The sequence below is a fragment of the Apium graveolens genome, chromosome 8 (assembly GCF_009905375.1).
Source record: "Apium graveolens cultivar Ventura chromosome 8, ASM990537v1, whole genome shotgun sequence".
NCBI classification, from domain to species: Eukaryota; Viridiplantae; Streptophyta; class Magnoliopsida; order Apiales; family Apiaceae; genus Apium; species Apium graveolens.
The window spans coordinates 15,445,994-15,465,585 of record NC_133654.1 but is presented as its reverse complement, the minus strand read 5'-3'; the positions used below and the strand labels follow the sequence as shown (position 1 = coordinate 15,465,585).

Below are 19,592 nucleotides of genomic sequence, written 5' to 3'. Positions count from 1 at the left end.
TAAGTTTCAGTTTAAATTTGAAAATAAAACACAAGTCTCGCAACATACTAAATTTCTTGTTGGGTGTGGTTGCATAAAATTTGCAGCGTGCAACTGAATAGAAATTCGTAACGCGCCAAGAGTGATAGAAAAGCAGTTGACTTGCATATTATTAATTAAACAATTTGGAAAAACATTTTATGCACTTACTCCAACAGTTTATTATTTTTTTATTTTTCAAGGGAAAAGTCAATCTGTATGTACTCGAACAATTCATATTCATATCTTATTCCACGCTTTACAGCATTGCTTATATTAGTAGTTTATATGTACCTGGAGTTTCGTACCACCTCGAGATACTTTCTGATTGATGTGCCGAACTCATCCATATAAACAAGGTCAAATAGCTTGTTCATTCATACCTTTCTCGGCCTTTTGGCTAAGATCAAGTGTAGTATCTGTTTTTATCAGTTTAATATCTGATATGAGGGCTAATGGTTCACACGATATTAAATTAATTTTTTTATCGGGGAAGATCATAACAATCGCCTAAGTGTTGCACTACTGCTCGGGCCTGGCGCACCCCCACAAAATCAAAGAATAAATAATTTTTTAAAAGACACGAACTCTTTGCCAGAGAAAAAAATCGCTATTCCGATTGTTTCCAGATGAAAGTTTAAAACTACGACCATATATTTCAAATATAATTTAACTTGTAACAATTTAGGAATATAGCCTCAATTTCACCTTTTTAATATAATATTTCATGACAATAAGTAATATAGTTTCAATTTCACCCTTTATAATAGAATACATGACAATAAATAATAAAGTTCTGATTTTCCAGATTCAAGTACAAAGATTGTACCTCATTTCGATCCATGTTCAAAGAACCGAGTTATTATGTCACCCAAAGCTATTTTCACTCATTGGCCGCAAACTGCATAAAGGTACCGGTGGTGTAAGAAATTACGTTTGGAGATATAGATATTCTTTGTTTTTTATTTAAGACAAATAACTCCCAAATTTTAAATTACATGTCAATCGTACTACGAAATTATAGTCAAATACATCATGACAAGATTTACACTATCGTTGATAACAAAAGTCTGCTCTGAGAATTTCCCACATCGACCGATCAAAGGTAAAATTTTCCAACAACGCTATGAATAGAGATATATGGCCTACATGAAAACTTACTTACCTGGATGGGGTCAATCGGCAATCATTAAGGTCCATGGCCTAGGGAAGTGACTTCCATTGCACTTTGGATGGGTTCTTGCCTAAGGTCTACCCAAGTGGTGGAGCCTAGATCATAATTTGTGTTAGGGGGCTTGCGTTCGCGCAGCCCCGCCAACTATATTACATAATTTGTTATATTACTGAATTTCATGAAACCTGGTTAACCAAGGGGATTTTAAACTTGGGGTGCCGAAATCTAAAATTCGGGATTAATCAATTAAAAACTTCATTTATTTAAAGTTATTACTATTTATTGAATATTTGCAAGTAAAAATTACTCTTATTAACACGCAAATGAATTTATAGTCTCTCACTAAATAAATTCATCATAATATAATATAAGAAATGATAGTTGATGTAAATATTCACAATTACAAACATCAACATGCACATATATTGTATTGCGCGATTATTTTGTTCACTTTAAGGGTTTCATTTTCTTTTAAGTTTGGTGACATATTGTGCTTAAAAATTAATTCTCCTCTTACGTGGAGTTTTTTTTTAATTTTATTTTCTGAAACAATGACAAAAACCATGTAAACTAAAGACGCATATGGTTTCTCCCAACACGGTTTTTCCGCATCATTCATATTTAAGGTGTTACCCGGTATTGATTTCCGTTTAAGTTTCAGTTTAAATTTGAAAATAAAACACAAGTCTCGCAACATACTAAATTTCTTGTTGAGTGTGGTTGCATAAAATTTGCAACAAGCAACAGAATAGGAATTCGTAATGCACCAAGAGTGATAGAAAAGCAGTTGACTTGCATATTATTAATTAAACGATTTGGAAAAACATTTTATGCAGTTACTCCAATAGTTTAATATTTTTTTATTTTTCAAGGGAAAAGTCAATTTGTATGTACTCAAAAAATTCATATTCATATCTTATTCCATGCTTTACGGCATTGCTTATGTTAGTAGTTTATATGTACCAGGAGTTCCGTACCACCTCGAGATACTTTTCAGAGAATATGCCGAACTCATCCATATGAAAAAGGCCAGATAGCTTGTTCATTCATACCTTTCTCGGCCTTTTGGCTAAGATCAAGTGTAGTATCTGTTCTTATCAGTTTAATATCTGATATGTGGGCCAATGGTTCACACGATATTAAGTTAATTTTTTTATCGGGGAAGATCGTAATAATAGCTTGCTATTGATGTCTTCATGCGTCGCCTTAGTGTTGCACTACTACTCGGGCCTGGCGCACCCCCACCAAATTAAAGAATAAATAATTTTTTAAAGGACACGAATTCTTTGCCGGAGAAAAAAATGGCTATTTCGATTGTTTCCAGATGAAAGTTTAAAACTATCAGTTTCACCTTCTTAATATAATATTTCACGACAATAAGTTATATAGTTTCAATTTCACCCTTTATAATAGAATGCACGATAATAAATAATAAAGTTCTTATTTTCCATATTCAAGTACAAAGATTGTACCATGTTCAACGAACCGATTTATTATGTCACCCAAAGTTATTTTCACTCATTGGCCGCAAACTGCATAAAGGTACCGGTGGTTTAAGAAATTATGTTTGAAAATATAGATATTCCGTGTCTTTTATTTAAGACAAATACCTCCCAAATTTTAAATTACATGTCAATCGCACTACGAAATTATAGTCAAATACATCATGACAAGATTTACACTATCGTTGATAACAAAAGTCTGCTCTGAGAACTTCCCACATCGACCGATCAAAGGTAAAATTTTCCAACAACGCTATGAATAGAGATATATGGCCAACATTAAAACTTACTTACCTGGATGGGGTCAATGGGCAATCATTAAGGTCCGTGGCCTAGGGAAGTGACTTCCATTGCACTTTGGATGGGTTCTTGCCTAAGGTCTACCCAAGTGGTGGAGCCTACATCATAATTTGTGTTAGGGTTCTTGCGTTCGCGCGGCCCCGCCAACTATATTACATAATTTCTTATATTATTGAATTTCATGAAACCTGGTAAACCAAGGGGATTTTAAACTTGGGGTGCCGAAATCTAAAATTCGGGATTAATCAATTAAAAATTTCATTTATTTAAAGTTATTACTATTTATTGAATACTTGCAAGTAAAAATTACTCTTATTAACACGCAAATGAACTTATAGTCTCTCACTAAATAAATTCATCATCATAATATAATATAAGAAATGATAGGTGAGGTAAATATTCATAATTACAAACATCAACATGCTCATATATTGTACTGCGCCATTATCTTGTTCACGTTAAGGGATTCGTTTTCTTTTAAGTTTGGTGACATATTGTGCTTAAAAATTAATTCTCCTCTTACGTGGAGTTTTTTTTAATTTAATTTTCCGAAACAATGACAAAAACCGTGTAAACTAAAGACGCATATGGTTTCTCACAACACAGTTTTTCTGCATCATTCATATATAACGTGTTATCTGGTATTGCTTTCCCGTTTAAGTTTCAGTTTAAATTTGAAAATAAAACACAAGTCTCGTAACATACTAAATTACTTGTTGGGTGTGGTTGCATAAATTTTGCAGCAAACAACTGAATAGGAATTCGTAATGCACAAAGAGTGATAGAAAAGCAGTTGACTTGAATATTATTAATTAAACGATTTGGAAAAACATTTTATGCAGTTACTCCAACAGTTTAATATTATTTTATTTTTCGAGGGAAAAGTCAATTTGTATGTACTCGAACAATTCATATTCATATCTTATTTCATGCTTTACAGTATTGCTTACGTTAGTAGTTTATATATACATGTAGTTCTGTACCACCTCGAGATACTTTTCGGTAGATGTGCCGAACTCATCCATATAAACAAGGTCAGATAGCTTGTTCATTCATACCTTTCTCGGCCTTTTGGCTAAGATCCTTTTGGCTAAGATCAAGTGTAGTATATGTTCTTATTAGTTTAATATCTGATATATGGGCCAATGTTTCACATGATATTAAATTAATTTTTTTATCGGGGAAGATCCTAACAATAGCTTGCTATTGAGGTCTTCATGCGTCGCCTAAGTGTTGCACTACTGCTCGGGCATGGCGCACCCCCAGCAAATCAAAGAATAAATAAATTTTTAAAGGACACGAACTCTTTGCCGGACAAAAAAATCGCTATTTCAATTGTTTCCAGATGAAAGTTTAAAACTACGACGATATATTTCGAATATAATTCAACTTGTTGTAATAATATACGAATATTGCCTCAATTTCACCTTTTTAATATAATATTTCACGACAATAAGTAATATAGTTTCAATTTCACCCTTTATAATAGAATGCACGATAATAAATAGTAAAGTTCTTATTTTCCAGATTCAAGTACAAAGATTGTACCTCAATTCGATCCATGTTCAACGAACCGAGTTATTATGTCACCCAAAGCTATTTTCACTCATTGGCCGCAAACTGTATAAAGGTACCGCTGGTGTAAGAAATTACGTTTGGAAATATAGATATTCCGTGTTTTTTATTTAGGACAAATAACTCCCAAATTTTAAATTACATGTCAATTGCACTACGAAATTATGTCAAATACATCATCACAAGATTTACACTATCGTTGATAACAAAAGTCTGTTCTGAGAACTTCCCACATCAACCGATGTAAGGTAAAATATTCCAAAAATTCTATAAATAGAGATATACGGCCTACATGAAAACTTACTTACCTGGATGGGTTCAATGGGCGATCATTAAGGTACATGGCCTAGGGAAGTGACTTCCATTGCACTTTGTATGGGTTCTTGCCTAAGGTCTACCCAAGTGGTGGAGCCTACATCATAATTTGTATTAGGGGGCTTGCGTTCTCGCGGCCCTGCCAACTATATTACATAATTTGTTATATTATTGAATTTCATGAAACCTGGTAAACCAAGGGGATTTTAAACTTGGGGTGCCGAACTTTAAAATTCGGGACTAATCAATTAAAAAATTCATCTATTTAAAGTTAGTACTATTTATGGAATATTTGCAAGTAAAAATTACTCTTATTAACACGCAAATGAACTTATAGTCTCTCACAAAATAAATTCGTCATCATAATATAATATAAGAAATGATAGGTGAGGTAAATATTCACAATTACAAATATCAACATGCACATATATTGTATTGCGCCATTATCATGTTCACATTAAGGGTTTCGTTTTCTTTTAAGTTTGGTGACATATTGTGCTTAAAAATTAATTCTCCTCTTACGTGGAGTTTTTTTTAATTTAATTTTCTGAAACAATGACAAAAACCGTGTAAACTAAAGACGCATATGGTTTCTCACAACACAGTTTTTCCGCATCATTTATATTTAAGGTGTTACCCGGTATTGATTTCCCGTTTAAGTTTCAGTTTATATTTGAAAATAAAACACAAGTCTCGCAACATACTAAATTTCTTGTTGGGTGTGGTTGCATAAAATTTGCAGCAAGCAACTGAATAGGAATTCGTAATGCACCAGGAGTGATAGAAAAGCAGGTGACTTGCATATTATTAATTAAACGATTTGGAAAAACATTTTATGCAATTACTCCAACAGTTTAATATTTTTTTATTTTTCAAGGGAAAAGTCAATTTGTATGTACTCAAAAAATTCATATTCATATCTTATTCCATGCTTTACAGCATTTCTTACGTTAGTAGTTTATATGTACCAGGAGTTCCGTACCACCTCGAGATACTTTTCGAAGAATATGCCGAACTCATCCATATAAAAAAAGGTCAGATAGCTTGTTCATTCATACTTCTCTCGGCCTTTTGGCTAACATCAAGTGTAGTATCTGTTCTTATCAGTTTAATATCTGATATAAGGGCAAATGGTTCACAAGATATTAAATTAATTTTTTTTATCGTGGAAGATCCTAACAATAGCTTTGTATTGAGGTCTTCATGCGTCGCCTAATTGTTGCACTCCTGATCGGGCCTGGTGCACCCCCACCAAATCAAAGAATAAATAATTTTTTAAAGGACACGAATTCTTTACCGGAGAAAAAAATCGCTATTTCGATTGTTTCCAGATGAAAGTTTAAAACTATCAGTTTCACCTTTTTAATATAATAATATTTCACGACAATAAGTTATATAGTTTCAATTTCACCCTTTATAATAGAATGCACGACAATAAATAATAAATTCTTATTTTCCATATTCAAGTACAAAGATTGTACCTCATTTCGATCCATGTTCAACGAACCGAGTTATTATGTCACCCAAAGCTATTTTCACTCATTGGCCGCAAACTGCATAAAGGTACCGGTGGTGTAAGAAATTACATTTAGAAATATAGATATTCCGTGTTTTTTTTAAGACAAATACCTCCCAAATTTTAAATTACATGTCAATTGCACTATGAAATTATAGTCAAATACATCATCACAAGATTTACACTATCGTTGATAACAAAAGTCTGCTTTGAGAACTTCCCACATCGACCTATCTAAGGTAAAATATTCCAACAATGCTATGAATAGAGATATACGGCCTACATGAAAACTTACTTACCTGGATGGGGTCAATGGGCAATCATTAAGGTCCATGGCCTAGGGAAGTGACTTCCATTGCACTTTGGATGGGTTCTTGCCAAAGGTCTACCCAAGTGGTGGAGCCTACATCATAATTTGTGTTTGGGGACTTGCGTTCGCGTGGCCCAGCCAACTATATTACATAATTTGTTATATTACTGAATTTCATGAAACCTTGTAAACCAAGGGGATTTTAAACTTGGGGTGCCGAAATCTAAAATTCGGGATTAATCAATTAAAAACTTCATTTATTTAAAGTTATTACTATTTATTGAATATTTGCAATTAAAAATTACTCTTATTAACACGCAAATGAACTTATAGTCTCTCACAAAATAAATTCATCATCATAATATAATATAAGAAATGATAGGTGAGGTAAATATTCACAATTACAAACATCAACATGCACATATATTGTATTGCGCCATTATCATGTTCACGTTAAGGGTTTCGTTTTCTTTTAAGTTTGGTGACATATTGTGCTTAAAAATTAATTCTCCTCTTACGTGGAGTTTTCTTAAATTTTATTTTCCAAAACAATGACAAAAACCGTGTAAACTAAAGACGCATATGGTTTCTCACAACACAGTTTTTCCGCATCATTCATATATAAGGTGTTACCCGGTATTGCTTTCCCGTTTAAGTTTCAGTTTAAATTTGAAAATAAAACACAAGTCTCGCAACATACTAAATTACTTGTTCGGTGTGGTTGCATAAATTTTGCAGCAAACAACTGAATAGGAATTCGTAATGCACCAAGAATGATAGAAAAGCAGTTGACTTGAATATTATTAATTAAACGATTTGGAAAAACATTTAATGCAGTTACTCCAACAGTTTAATATTATTTTATTTTTCGAGGGAAAAGTCAATTTGTATGTACTCGAACAATTCATATTCATATCTTATTTCATGCTGTACAGCATTGCTTACGTTAGTAGTTTATATATACCTGTAGTTCCGTACCACCTCGAGATACTTTTCGGTAGATGTGCCGAACTCATCCATATAAACAAGGTCAGATAGCTTGTTCATTCATACATTTCTCGGCCTTTTGGCTAAGATAAAGTGTAGTATCTGTTCTTATCAGTTTAATATCTGATATATGGGCCAATGGTTCACACGATATTAAATTAGTTTTTTTATCGGGGATGATCCTAACAATAGCTTGCTATTGAGGTCTTCATGTGTCGCCTAAGTGTTGCACTACTGCTCGGGCCTGGCGCACCCCCAGGAAATCAAAGAATAAATAATTTTTTAAAGGACACGAACTCTTTGCCGGACAAAAAAATCACTATTTCGATTATTTCCAGATGAAAGTTTAAAACTACGACGATATATTTCAAATATAATTCAACTTGTTGTAATAATTTACGAATATTGCCTCAATTTCACCTTTTTAATATAATATTTCACCACAATAAGTAATATAGTTTCAATTTCACCCTTTATAATAGAATGCACGATAATAAATAATAAAGTTCTTATTTTCCAGATTCAAGTACAAAGATTGTACCTCATTTCGATCCATGTTCAACGAACCGAGTTATTATGTCACCCAAAGCTATTTTCACTCATTGGCCGTAAATTGTATAAAGGTACCGGTGGTGTAAGAAATTACGTTTGGAAATATAGATATTCTGTGTTTTTTATTTAGGATAAATAACTCCCAAATTTTAAATTACATATCAATTGCACTACGAAATTATGTCAAATACATCATCACAAGATTTACACTATCGTTGATAACAAAAGTCTGTTCTGAGAACTTCCCACATCAACCGATCTAAGGTAAAATATTCCAAAAACGCTATAAATAGAGATATACGGCCTACATGAAAACTTACTTACCTGGATGGGTTCAATGGGCGATCATTAAGGTCCATGGCCTAGGGAAGTGACTTCCATTGCACTTTGGATGGGTTCTTGCCTAGGGTCTACCCAAGTGGTGGAGCCTACATCATAATTTGTATTAGGGGGCTTGCGTTCTCGCGGCCCTGCCAACTATATTACATAATTTGTTATATTATTGAATTTCATGAATCCTGGTAAACCAAGGGGATTTTAAACTTGGGGAGCCGAACAATAAAATTCTGGATTAATCAATTAAAAAATTCATTTATTTAAATTTATTTCTATTTATTGAATTTTTGCAAGTAAAAATTACTCTTATTAACACGCAAATGAATGTATAGTCTCTCACTAAATAAATTCATCATAATGTAATATTAGAATTGATAGGTGAGGTAAATATTCACAATTACAAACATCAACATGCACATAAATTGTATTACGCCATTATCTTGTTCAGGTTAAGGGTTTCATTTTATTTTAAGTTTGGTGACATATTGTGCTTAAAAATTAATTCTCCTCTTACGTGGAGTTTTTTTTTAATTTTATTTTCCGAAACAATGACAAAAACCGTGTAAACTAAAGACGCATATGGTTTCTGACAACACGATTTTTCCGCATCATTCATATTTAAGATGTTACCCGGTATTGCTTTCTCGTTTAAGTTCCAGTTTAAATTTGAAAATAAAACACAAGTCTCGCAACATACTAAATTTCTTGTTGGGTGTGGTTGCATAAAATTTGCAGCAAGCAACTGAATAGGAATTTCTAATGCACCAAGATTAATAGAAAAGCAGTTGACTTGCATATTATTAATTAAATGATTTGGAAAAACATTTTATGCACTTACTCCAACAATTTATTATTTTTTTATTTTTGGAGGGAAAAGTCAATTTGTATGTACTCGAACAATAATATTCATATCTTATTCCACGCTTTACAGCATTGCTTACATTAGTAGTTTATATGTACCCGGAGTTCTCTACCACCTCGAGATACTTTTCGGTAGATGTGCCGAACTCATCCATATAAACAAGGTCAGATAGCTTGTTCATTCATACCTTTCTCGGCCTTTTGGCTAAGATCAAGTGTAGTATTTGTTCTTCTCAGTTTAATATCTGATATAAGGGCCAATGGTTCACAAGATATTAAATTAAGTTTTTTTATCGTGGAAGATCCTAACAATAGCTTTCTATTGAGGCCTTCATGCGTCGCCTAATTGTTGCACTCCTGATCGGGCCTGGCGCACCCCCACCAAATCAAAGAATAAATAATTTTTTAAAGGACACGAATTCTTTACCGGAGAAAAAAATTGATATTTCGATTATTTCCAGATAAAAGTTTAAAACTATCAGTTTCACCTTTTTAATATAATATTTCACGACAATAAGTTATATAGTTTCAATTTCACCCTTTATAGTAGAATGCACGACAATAAATAATAAAGTTCTTATTTTCCATATTCAAGTACAAAGATTGTACCTCATTTCGATCCATGTTCAACGAACCGAGTTATTATGTCACCCAAAGCTATTTTCACTCATTGGCCGCAAACTGCATAAAGGTACCAGTGGTGTAAGAAATTACGTTTAGAAATATAGATATTCCGTGTTTTTTATTTAAGACAAATATCTCCCAAATTTTAAATTACATGTCAATCGCACTATGAAATTATAGTCAAATACATCATCACTAGATTTACACTATCGTTGATAACAAAAGTCTGCTTTGAGAACTTCCCACATCGACCTATCTAAGGTAAAATATTCCAACAACGCTATGAATAGAGATATACGGCCTACATGAAAACTTACTTACCTGGATGGGGTCAATGGGCAATCATTAAGGTCCATGGCCTAGGGAAGTGACTTCCATTGCACTTTGGATTGCCTAAGGTCTACCCAAGTGGTGGAGCCTACATCATAATTTGTGTTAGGGTTCTTGTGTTCGCGCGGCCCTGCCAACTATATTACATAATTTGTTATATTACTGAATTTCATGAAACCTGGTAAACCAAGGGGATTTTAACCTTGGGGTGCCGAAATCTAAAATTCGGGATTAATCAATTAAAAACTTCATTTATTTAAAGTTATTACTATTTATTGAATATTTGCAAGTAAAAATTACTCTTATTAACACGCAAATGAACTTATAGTCTCTCACAAAATAAATTCATCATCATAATATAATATAAGAAATGATAGGTGAGGTAAATATTCACAATTACAAACATCAACATGCACATATATTGTATTGTGCCATTATCATGTTCACGTTAAGGGTTTCATTTTCTTTTAAGTTTGGTGATATATTGTGCTTAAAAATTAATTATCCTCTTACGTGGAGTTTTTTTTAATTTTATTTTCCAAAACAATAACAAAAACCGTGTAAACTAAAGACGCATATGGTTTCTCACAACACAGTTTTTCCGCACCATTCATATATAAGGTGTTACCCGGTATTGCTTTCCCGTTTAAGTTTAACTTTAAATTTGAAAATAAAACACAAGTCTCGCAACATACTAAATTACTTGTTGGGTGTGGTTGCATAAATTTTGCAGCAAACAACTGAATAGGAATTCGTAATGCACCAAGAGTGATAGAAAAGCAGTTGACTTGAATATTATTAATTAAACGATTAGGAAAAACATTTTATGCAGTTACTCCAACAGTTTAATATTATTTTATTTTTCGAGGGAAAAGTCAATTTGTATGTACTCGAACAATTCATATTCATATCTTATTTCATGCTTTACAGCATTGCTTACGTTAGTAGTTTATATGTACCTGTAGTTCCGTACCACCTCGAGATACTTTTCGGTAGATGTGCCGAACTCATCCATATAAACAAGGTCAGATAGCTTGTTCATTCATACCTTTCTCGACCTTTTGGCTAAGATCAAGTTTAGTATATGTTCTGATCAGTTTAATATCTGATATGTGGGCCAATGGTTCACACAATATTAAATTAATTTTTTTATCGGGGAAGATCCTAACAATAGCTTGCTATTGAGGTCTTCATGCGTCGCCTAAATGTTGCACTACTGCTCGGGCCTGGCGCACCCCCAGCAAATCGAAGAATAAATAATTTTTTAAAGGACACGAACTCTTTACCGGACAAAAAAATCGCTATTTCGATTGTTTTCAGATGAAAGTTTAAAACTACGATGATATATTTTAAATATAATTCAACTTGTTGTAATAATTTATGAATATTGCCTCAATTTCACCTTTTTAATATAATATTTCACGACAATAAGTAATATAGTTTCAATTTCACCCTTTATAATAGAATGCACGACAATAAATAATAAAGTTCTTATTTTCCAGATTCAAGTACAAAGATTGTACCTCATTTCGATCCATGTTCAACGAACCGAGTTATTATGTCACCCAATCACTCATTGGCCGCAAACTGTATAAAGGTACCGGTGGTGTAAGAAATTACGTTTGGAAATATAGATATTCCGTGTTTTTTATTTAGGACAAATAACTCCCAAATTTTAAATTACATGTCAATTGCACTACGAAATTATGTCAAATACATCATCACAAGATTTACACTATCGTTTATAACAAAAGTCTGTTCTGAGAACTTTCCACATCAACCGATCTAAGGTAAAATATTCCAAAAATGCTATAAATAGAGATATACGGCCTACATGAAAACTTACTTACCTGGATGGGTTCAATGGGCGATCATTAAGGTCCATGGCCTAGGGAAGTGACTTCCATTGCACTTTGGATGGGTTCTTGCCTAAGGTAAACCAAGGGGATTTTAAACTTGGGGTGCCGAACTATAAAATTCGGGATTAATCAATTAAAAAATTCATCTATTTAAAGTTATTACTATTTATGGAATATTTGCAAGTAAAAATTACTCTTATTAACAAGCAAATGAATTTATAGTCTCTCACTAAATAAATTCATCATAATATAATATAAGAAATGATAGTTGAGGTAAATATTCACAATTACAAACATCTACATGCACATATATTGTATTGCGCGATTATCTTGTTCACGTTATGGGTTTCATTTTCTTTTAAGTTTGGTGACATATTGTGCTTAAAAATTAATTCTCCTCTTACGTGGAGTTTTTTTAATTTATTTTCCCAAACAATGACAAAAAACATGTAAACTAAAGACGCGTATGGTTTCTCACAACACTCTTTTTCCGCATTATTCATATTTAAGGTGTTACCCGGTATTGATTTCCCGTTTAAGTTTCAGTTTATATTTGAAAATAAAACACAAGTCTCGCAACATACTAAATTTCTTGTTGGGTGTGGTTGCATAAAATTTGCAGCAAGCAACTGAATAAGAATTCGTAATGCACCAAGAGTGATAAAAAAGCAGTTGACTTGCATATTATTAATTAAACGATTTGGAAAAACATTTTATAAAGTTACTCCAACAGTTTAATATTTTTTTATTTTTCAAGGGAAAAGTTGATAGGGATAAATAAATTATGATTGTATAATTAAATACTGCATTAATTGTACAAGCTGTGGGCTGCTAGGCCCAATAAAAAGATATATGATACTCAGACCAGAAAGGTTAAGCCTGATGGACCAGATCAGGCCTGATGGAATAAAAAAGGCCCAAAAGCCCTGATTATTAATTAATTACGAAATTAATTAATAAGGGACAAAACAGATGTTGAAAAGAGTCCCAATAAGAATATAAATCCTTGGAGATTAGCCTCAAGGGGACCTAAAAGGATAAGGAATCAATTTCCTACTATCTAGGACTCCAAAGTCTATTCTAACTATGAGACTTGCCCACCAAGTCTCCTATACCAAGTCCAATTCAAGGACTCCCAACATCTATATAAGGGGTCTCACCCCATAAATCAGAACTACGTTTTTTGGCTTGATTCTCTAATACACAGAGATACGTAGGCATCTCGTAAAGGCAGATCGAGCCACGAAACACGAGAGCAGCCATTAAAGGCCTTGAGCTCCCGAATCTTAGTAATAAATACAGCATATAATAACTTTCGTTTTTTATCCATAACATTTGGCGCCGTCTGTGGGAAAAACGGAACAACAACCATGGCGAGAACACGGAGAACAACTAGCACTCTGGAGGAGGGAACACCATCAGGGACAACCCAGGTGATTTCATCAACCGTGGAGGTTCCTCCCCATTCAACTTATGCATCTACTCAGGGGGAAGCCCAGACAGGGGCAACTCATCCTCAGCCACAAGGGACAACTCCCCCGACTATTCAAGGTACGAATCCTCAAGTTCAACAAATACATATACCTGTGAATTCTCGACCCGTCGGGTATGAATATTCAACTATTGTTACTACTAACCCCCCTTATGGGATGCCCCTTCACCCTGAGGTTGGAGGAAGCGGATATGCTGGGCGAAGCGAAGCACGAGGGCGGTCGCCCCCCTATATACGAGGTTTGGATCTTATCCCTGAGGATCGGGAATTTTCTGGTCCATACATTGAGAGAGACTCCGAATCTTCGGATGATGAAGTGGCCCCGAGAAGGAGGCGCCCTGGAAAAGAGCCAATGGCCGATGGAAGGCAACGCCCCCAAAGCACCCCAGGGGCGAATCCCCAAGAAGTGCAGGAAAAGATCAGGGCTCATGAGGCTGAAATCCAAAGGCTGAGGCGTGATTTGGAGGCTCACCAAGCCACCAGACCCCACATACCTCCTAGGGGGAGAAATCCTCCTCCTATCATAGACCTGGATGGTCCGGTAAGAAGAAGGGCTGCTGTCCCAAGAACTGATCCAAGCAATCTCCTTCCCCTTGGAGATCCTGATGATCCAACTCCACCCTTCACAGAAGAGATAATGAATGCCCATATCTCAAGAAAATTTAAGATGCCCACTATCAAAGCCTATGATGGCACGGGAGACCCCGCTAATCATGTTAGGACATTCTCTAATGCACTGCTGCTGCAACCCGTGAATGATGCTATAAAATGTCGGGCCTTCCCTCAAACCCTGTCGGGTATGGCTCAAAGATGGTACAGTCGCCTACCCCCCAATTCTATTGGATCATTCAGAGAATTAAGTCAGGCTTTTATTAAGCAATTCATCAGTGGAAGAGTCCATGAGAAAAGTTCAGCATCTCTTATGAGTCTTGTGCAGGGAGCTAAAGAATCCTTAAGAGATTACCTAAATCGTTTTACAAAGGAGGCTTTAAAAGTCCCAGACCTTGATGATAAGGTAGCCATGATAGCACTGCAACAAGGAACTAGGGATGAGTTTTTCAAGATGTCTTTGGCCAAACGACCCCCTGAGAGCATGTTGCAGCTCCAAGAGAGGGCAGGGAAGTATATCAAGGTTGAAGAAAGTATGAGGAAGACCGTAGTAAGTAATGAGCCCACTGGAGGCAAGAAACGAAAAACTGATTTGGAGTATATCGCTAAGGATAAATATCCTAGAACGGAACAAAACCCTGATTCAACCCCCAAGAAGGGAGGACCTGGGCAAAAGTTCACTGAATACGCTAAGCTGAATGCTCCCAGAAGTCAGATTTTGATGGAGATTGAGAAAGACAGAGATATTCGCTGGCCTAAGCCCTTGAAGGCTGATCCCGCCAAGCTAGATAAGGGCAAATATTGCAGGTTTCACAAATATGTTGGCCATGACACCGATGAGTGTAGGCAGTTGAAAGATGAAATTGAGTTTTTGATCCGAAAAGGAAGGCTGAACAAGTATACTGGAGATGGAGGAGACAGAAACAATAATGGAAGGAAGAATTTTGAAGATCGTAGGAGGGACCAAGATGATCAGGGGCGGAATCCCCAACCTAGAGGACCAGTTATAAACACCATTTATGGAGGGCCGAGACCTCGAGGGCCTGTGATAAACACGATCTTTGGAGGTCCAACTGCTGCTGGATTGTCCAAAAATTCCAGAAAGGCATATACTAGAGAGGTTATGCATATTGTTGGAGAAGCCCCGAAGAGGGCCAGGACAGAAGTAACATTGGCTTTTGATGATTCCGACCTAGAGGGTGTGAAGTTTCCCCATGACGACCCGCTGGTCATAACGCCGATAATAGGAAATAGCCCGGTTAAGAGGGTCCTTGTGGATAATGGTGCTTCTGTGGATATCTTGCTACACGACACCTTTCTAAGGATGGGGTATAACGAATCCCAGTTGACACCAACCGACATGCCGATATATGGATTTGCTGGAGTAGAATGTCCTGTGGAAGGGATAATTAAATTGCCAACCACCATAGGTACGGAGCCAAGGCAAGCAACGCAGATGCTGGATTTTGTGGTGGTAAAGGCTAGTTCAACTTATAATGCTATCATGGGGAGAACAGGGATACATGCCTTCAAGGTAGTCCCCTCTTCCTACCATTCAGTCATGAAGTTTCCCACCCGAAACGGAATTGGAGAAGAGAGGGGAGATCAAAAAATGGCTAGAAGCTGTTATGTGGCCTCTTTGAGGGCAGATGGAGTCGGGGGGCAGGTTCTTCCTATTGAAGATATGGATGTTCGAGAAAATGATGAGAATAGAGGAAGGCCAGCAGAAGAATTGGTTTCGGTTCCTTTAGATCCCAAGAATCCTGAGAGGATGACTTTCATTGGAGCTACATTAGAGGAGCCCCTTAGAGGGAAGTTAGTGAAATTTTTGCAAGAAAATAGTGATGTGTTTGCATGGTCAGCAGCTGATATGCCAGGCATAGACCCGGAGTTAATTACCCACAAGTTAAACGTGGATCCAAGCCGGAAGACAGTGAAACAAAAGAAAAGAAATTTTGCCCCGGAAAGACAAGAGGCTATAAAGCAGGAAGTGGAAAAGCTCTTAGAGGCTGGTTTCATTGAGGAGATTCAATTTCCGGAGTGGTTAGCAAACCCTGTAATGGTGAAGAAGGCTAATGGAAAGTGGAGGATGTGTATAGACTTCACCGATCTGAATGATGCATGCCCCAAAGACTGTTTTCCGCTGCCTAGAATTGATACTTTGATTGATGCCACCGCTGGACATGAGATGCTGAGTTTCATGGATGGGTTTAGCGGATACAACCAGATCAAAATGCATAAGGATGACGTTCCAAAGGTATCATTTATCACTGACTTTGGCGTTTATTGTTATCTTGTTATGGCGTTTGGTCTCAAGAATGCAGGAGCCACCTATCAAAGGTTGGTGAATAAAATTTTTAAGGATCTTATTGGGAAGACTATGGAAGTCTATGTTGATGACATGCTAGTCAAGAGTCTAGTAAAGACTGATCATATAACCCATTTGAGGGAAGCTTTTGAGGTCCTGAGGTACCACAAGATGATGTTGAATCCCACGAAGTGTGCTTTCGGAGTAGGATCTGGAAAATTCTTGGGATTGATGGTCTCAAAGAGGGGAATTGAGGCTAACCCCGATAAAATAAAGGCAATCCTGGACATGGAACCCCCAAAAACTGTCAAGGATGTTCAGAAACTCACAGGAAGGGTTGCTGCGCTAGGACGATTCATCTCCAAGTCAGGAGACAAGTGCTTGTCATTCTTCAAGTCATTAAAGAACATTAAAGACTTTGTATGGAGTGAGGAAAATCAGAAGGCATTTGAAGAGTTAAAGAAGTATATGGGCCAGGCCCCGTTGTTGGCCAAGCCAGTTCTGGGTGAAGTTTTATTCTTGTACTTGGCTGTTTCAGAAAGCGCCTTGAGCGCGGTGTTGGTTAAGGAGGAACTAAAAGTCCAGAAACCCGTATACTATGTCAGCAAAATTTTGCATGGTGCTGAATTGAATTATTCAGCCATTGAGAAATTCGCTTTAGCCTTGATAATGGCTTCAAGAAAGCTGCGTCCTTATTTTCAAGCTCACCAAATTGAAGTGCTAACAAATCAGCCACTGAGAAATATCATTCACAGTCCCAAGGCAAGTGGGAGACTGATTAAGTGGGCAATAGAATTGGGAGAGTTCGATCTCAAGTATAAGCCACGTATGGCCATAAAAGCCCAGGCACTAGCTGACTTCGTGGTGGAATGTACCATACCCAACCAAGAAGTCGGGGGGCAGGAAGATACCACACCTCAAGACAAGGGAGTCAACAATGGGGACAAGGAGAAAGAATATTGGGTTCTCTATTTTGATGGAGCATCAAAAACAAATTCCAGTGGAGCAGGATTGGTTTTGCAAAGCCCTGATGGATTCTTAATTGAGTATGCCATGAAGCTAGACTTCCCAACCACAAATAATGAGGCAGAGTATGAAGCCCTGATTGCTGGCCTTGGTCTAGCTGGGACACTTAGAGTCAAAAACTTAAAGGTCCGTGGAGACTCGAAGCTGATCATATCCCAGGTAAAGGGAGAATTTGAGGCAAGAGATGATACGATGGCTAAATATGTTCGCCTAGTAAGGGCTGTGATGACCCAATTTAATGAATGCCATGTTGAACACATTCCAAGGGAAGAAAATGCTAAAGCAGATGCGCTATCAAAGTTTGCTTCATCTGAGATTGAAGAAAGTTCAGGAAGTGTGTACTTCCGTGTTATGAAGACACGAAGCATAGATGTTAAGCTTGTGGCTCCCATAGGCCTGGGGGCGTCATGGATCGATCCCATTAAGGCTCACATTCAAACTGGATGGTTGCCAAGCGATGCAACTGAAGCACGAAAATTAAGTGTTCGAGCACTAAGGTACTCCTTGATAGATGGAATTCTGTATAAGAGATCTTTCGTGGTTCCTTACTTGAGGTGTCTCAGGCCCGATGAGGCACGCTTGGCTCTTGAAGAAGTGCATGAAGGTATTTGTGGACAACACTTGGGGGGCAGGGCCTTGGCTCATAAGATAACTCGTTTAGGCTTCTATTGGCCAGAAATGATGGCTGATGCCAAAGAATATGTAAAGAAGTGTGACCGCTGTCAGAAGCATGCACCAGTTGTGAGACAACCCCCCGAGATGCTGACCTCTATCAACTCGCCTATTCCCTTTGCCATGTGGGGGATGGATATTCTAGGGCCTTTTCCTATGGCCACGGCACAAAGGAAATTTCTAATTGTAGCCATTGATTATTTCACCAAGTGGATTGAAGCCAAGCCCTTGGCCAAAATCACAACTAAGCACGTTGCACAATTCCTGTGGGAAAACATTATGTGCCGATATGGAATTCCCCGTATCCTCGTCACTGACAATGGAACACAATTCAACAATGAGGAATTCAAGAAGTATTGTGAAGAAAATGAAATCGAGTTACGATTCACCTCTGTGGCTCACCCGCAAGCTAATGGACAAGCAGAGGTAGCAAATCGGATAATCCTGGATGGACTGAAGAAAAGAATCGAGAAGTCGAGAAATAATTGGGTGGACGAGATACTTCCCATATTATGGGCCTATAGGACTACCTGTAGAGTCACGACAGGAGCAACTCCCTTCTTGTTGGCATATGGGGCAGAAGCGGTAGTTCCCGTGGAAATATCACATTCCTCTCCGAGGATTCAGGCTTTTGATGAAAAAGAAAATGAGGAAGGGCAGAAGTTAGCCCTGGATTTAATCGATGAAGTGCGAGATAAAGCACACGCAAAGATAGTAGAATATCAGAAAAAGGCTTCATTCTACTACAACCTAAGGGTTAAAGAGAGGTTTTTCAAACAAGGTGACCTAGTCTTGAGAAAAATAGAGGCTTCTGGTGTCGGACAGAAAGGAAAGCTTGCCCCAAATTGGGAAGGGCCGTATAGAGTCAAGACCGTTCAGGGTAGAGGAACCTACAAGCTGGAGACTATGGATGGTTTTGAAGTCCCGAGAACCTGGCACGCACAAAACCTGAAGGTTTACTACGTGTGAGATGGTCGAAGTACGATTCTCACTTGTCATTGACAAGTAGGTTTAAAAGCACCTTGAAGCTTTGCTTGTATAGGATTTTATATTCCAGTAGAATTCACATTGTCTAGTTATTGTTGATTAGGGTCGAACCCATGCTATGTAAGGTTTTGGAAAACCAGACTTCATATTAAAGAGTTTGAAATTATTTCTATCTAAGGATGTTTAAGGTTCAAATGCATATTAAGATTGTAAAGATAAAACAGAAAAAGGCAAGAAAA

The 19,592-nt window shown here is 36.6% G+C and overlaps 10 non-coding genes and 3 pseudogenes across 10 annotated transcripts; all 13 read left to right on the top strand.

Annotated features, from left to right (window-relative positions):
- The first annotated feature begins 397 nt into the window (after positions 1-397).
- LOC141681945 (U2 spliceosomal RNA) lies at positions 398-567 on the top strand (annotated as a pseudogene).
- Positions 568-1,175: 608 nt separating this feature from the next.
- LOC141682282 (U1 spliceosomal RNA) lies at positions 1,176-1,334 on the top strand. Its single transcript, XR_012559683.1, has one exon. It is a non-coding gene; the product is annotated as a U1 spliceosomal RNA (small nuclear RNA).
- Positions 1,335-2,240: 906 nt separating this feature from the next.
- LOC141681538 (U2 spliceosomal RNA) lies at positions 2,241-2,436 on the top strand. Its single transcript, XR_012558967.1, has one exon. It is a non-coding gene; the product is annotated as a U2 spliceosomal RNA (small nuclear RNA).
- A 544-nt stretch (positions 2,437-2,980) lies between these two features.
- On the top strand, positions 2,981-3,139 carry LOC141682184 (U1 spliceosomal RNA). Its single transcript, XR_012559585.1, has one exon. It is a non-coding gene; the product is annotated as a U1 spliceosomal RNA (small nuclear RNA).
- Positions 3,140-4,048: 909 nt separating this feature from the next.
- On the top strand, positions 4,049-4,259 carry LOC141681918 (U2 spliceosomal RNA; annotated as a pseudogene).
- A 610-nt stretch (positions 4,260-4,869) lies between these two features.
- On the top strand, positions 4,870-5,028 carry LOC141681317 (U1 spliceosomal RNA). Its single transcript, XR_012558758.1, has one exon. It is a non-coding gene; the product is annotated as a U1 spliceosomal RNA (small nuclear RNA).
- Positions 5,029-5,938: 910 nt separating this feature from the next.
- LOC141681936 (U2 spliceosomal RNA) lies at positions 5,939-6,135 on the top strand. Its single transcript, XR_012559351.1, has one exon. It is a non-coding gene; the product is annotated as a U2 spliceosomal RNA (small nuclear RNA).
- Positions 6,136-6,691: 556 nt separating this feature from the next.
- LOC141681073 (U1 spliceosomal RNA) lies at positions 6,692-6,849 on the top strand. The gene has a single exon (XR_012558516.1). It is a non-coding gene; the product is annotated as a U1 spliceosomal RNA (small nuclear RNA).
- Positions 6,850-7,759: 910 nt separating this feature from the next.
- LOC141681698 (U2 spliceosomal RNA) lies at positions 7,760-7,955 on the top strand. Its single transcript, XR_012559124.1, has one exon. It is a non-coding gene; the product is annotated as a U2 spliceosomal RNA (small nuclear RNA).
- A 610-nt stretch (positions 7,956-8,565) lies between these two features.
- LOC141681085 (U1 spliceosomal RNA) lies at positions 8,566-8,724 on the top strand. The gene has a single exon (XR_012558528.1). It is a non-coding gene; the product is annotated as a U1 spliceosomal RNA (small nuclear RNA).
- Positions 8,725-9,630: 906 nt separating this feature from the next.
- LOC141681926 (U2 spliceosomal RNA) lies at positions 9,631-9,827 on the top strand. Its single transcript, XR_012559341.1, has one exon. It is a non-coding gene; the product is annotated as a U2 spliceosomal RNA (small nuclear RNA).
- A 556-nt stretch (positions 9,828-10,383) lies between these two features.
- Positions 10,384-10,535, top strand: LOC141681403 (U1 spliceosomal RNA; annotated as a pseudogene).
- Positions 10,536-11,444: 909 nt separating this feature from the next.
- Positions 11,445-11,640, top strand: LOC141681883 (U2 spliceosomal RNA). Its single transcript, XR_012559302.1, has one exon. It is a non-coding gene; the product is annotated as a U2 spliceosomal RNA (small nuclear RNA).
- Positions 11,641-19,592: the final 7,952 nt, after the last annotated feature.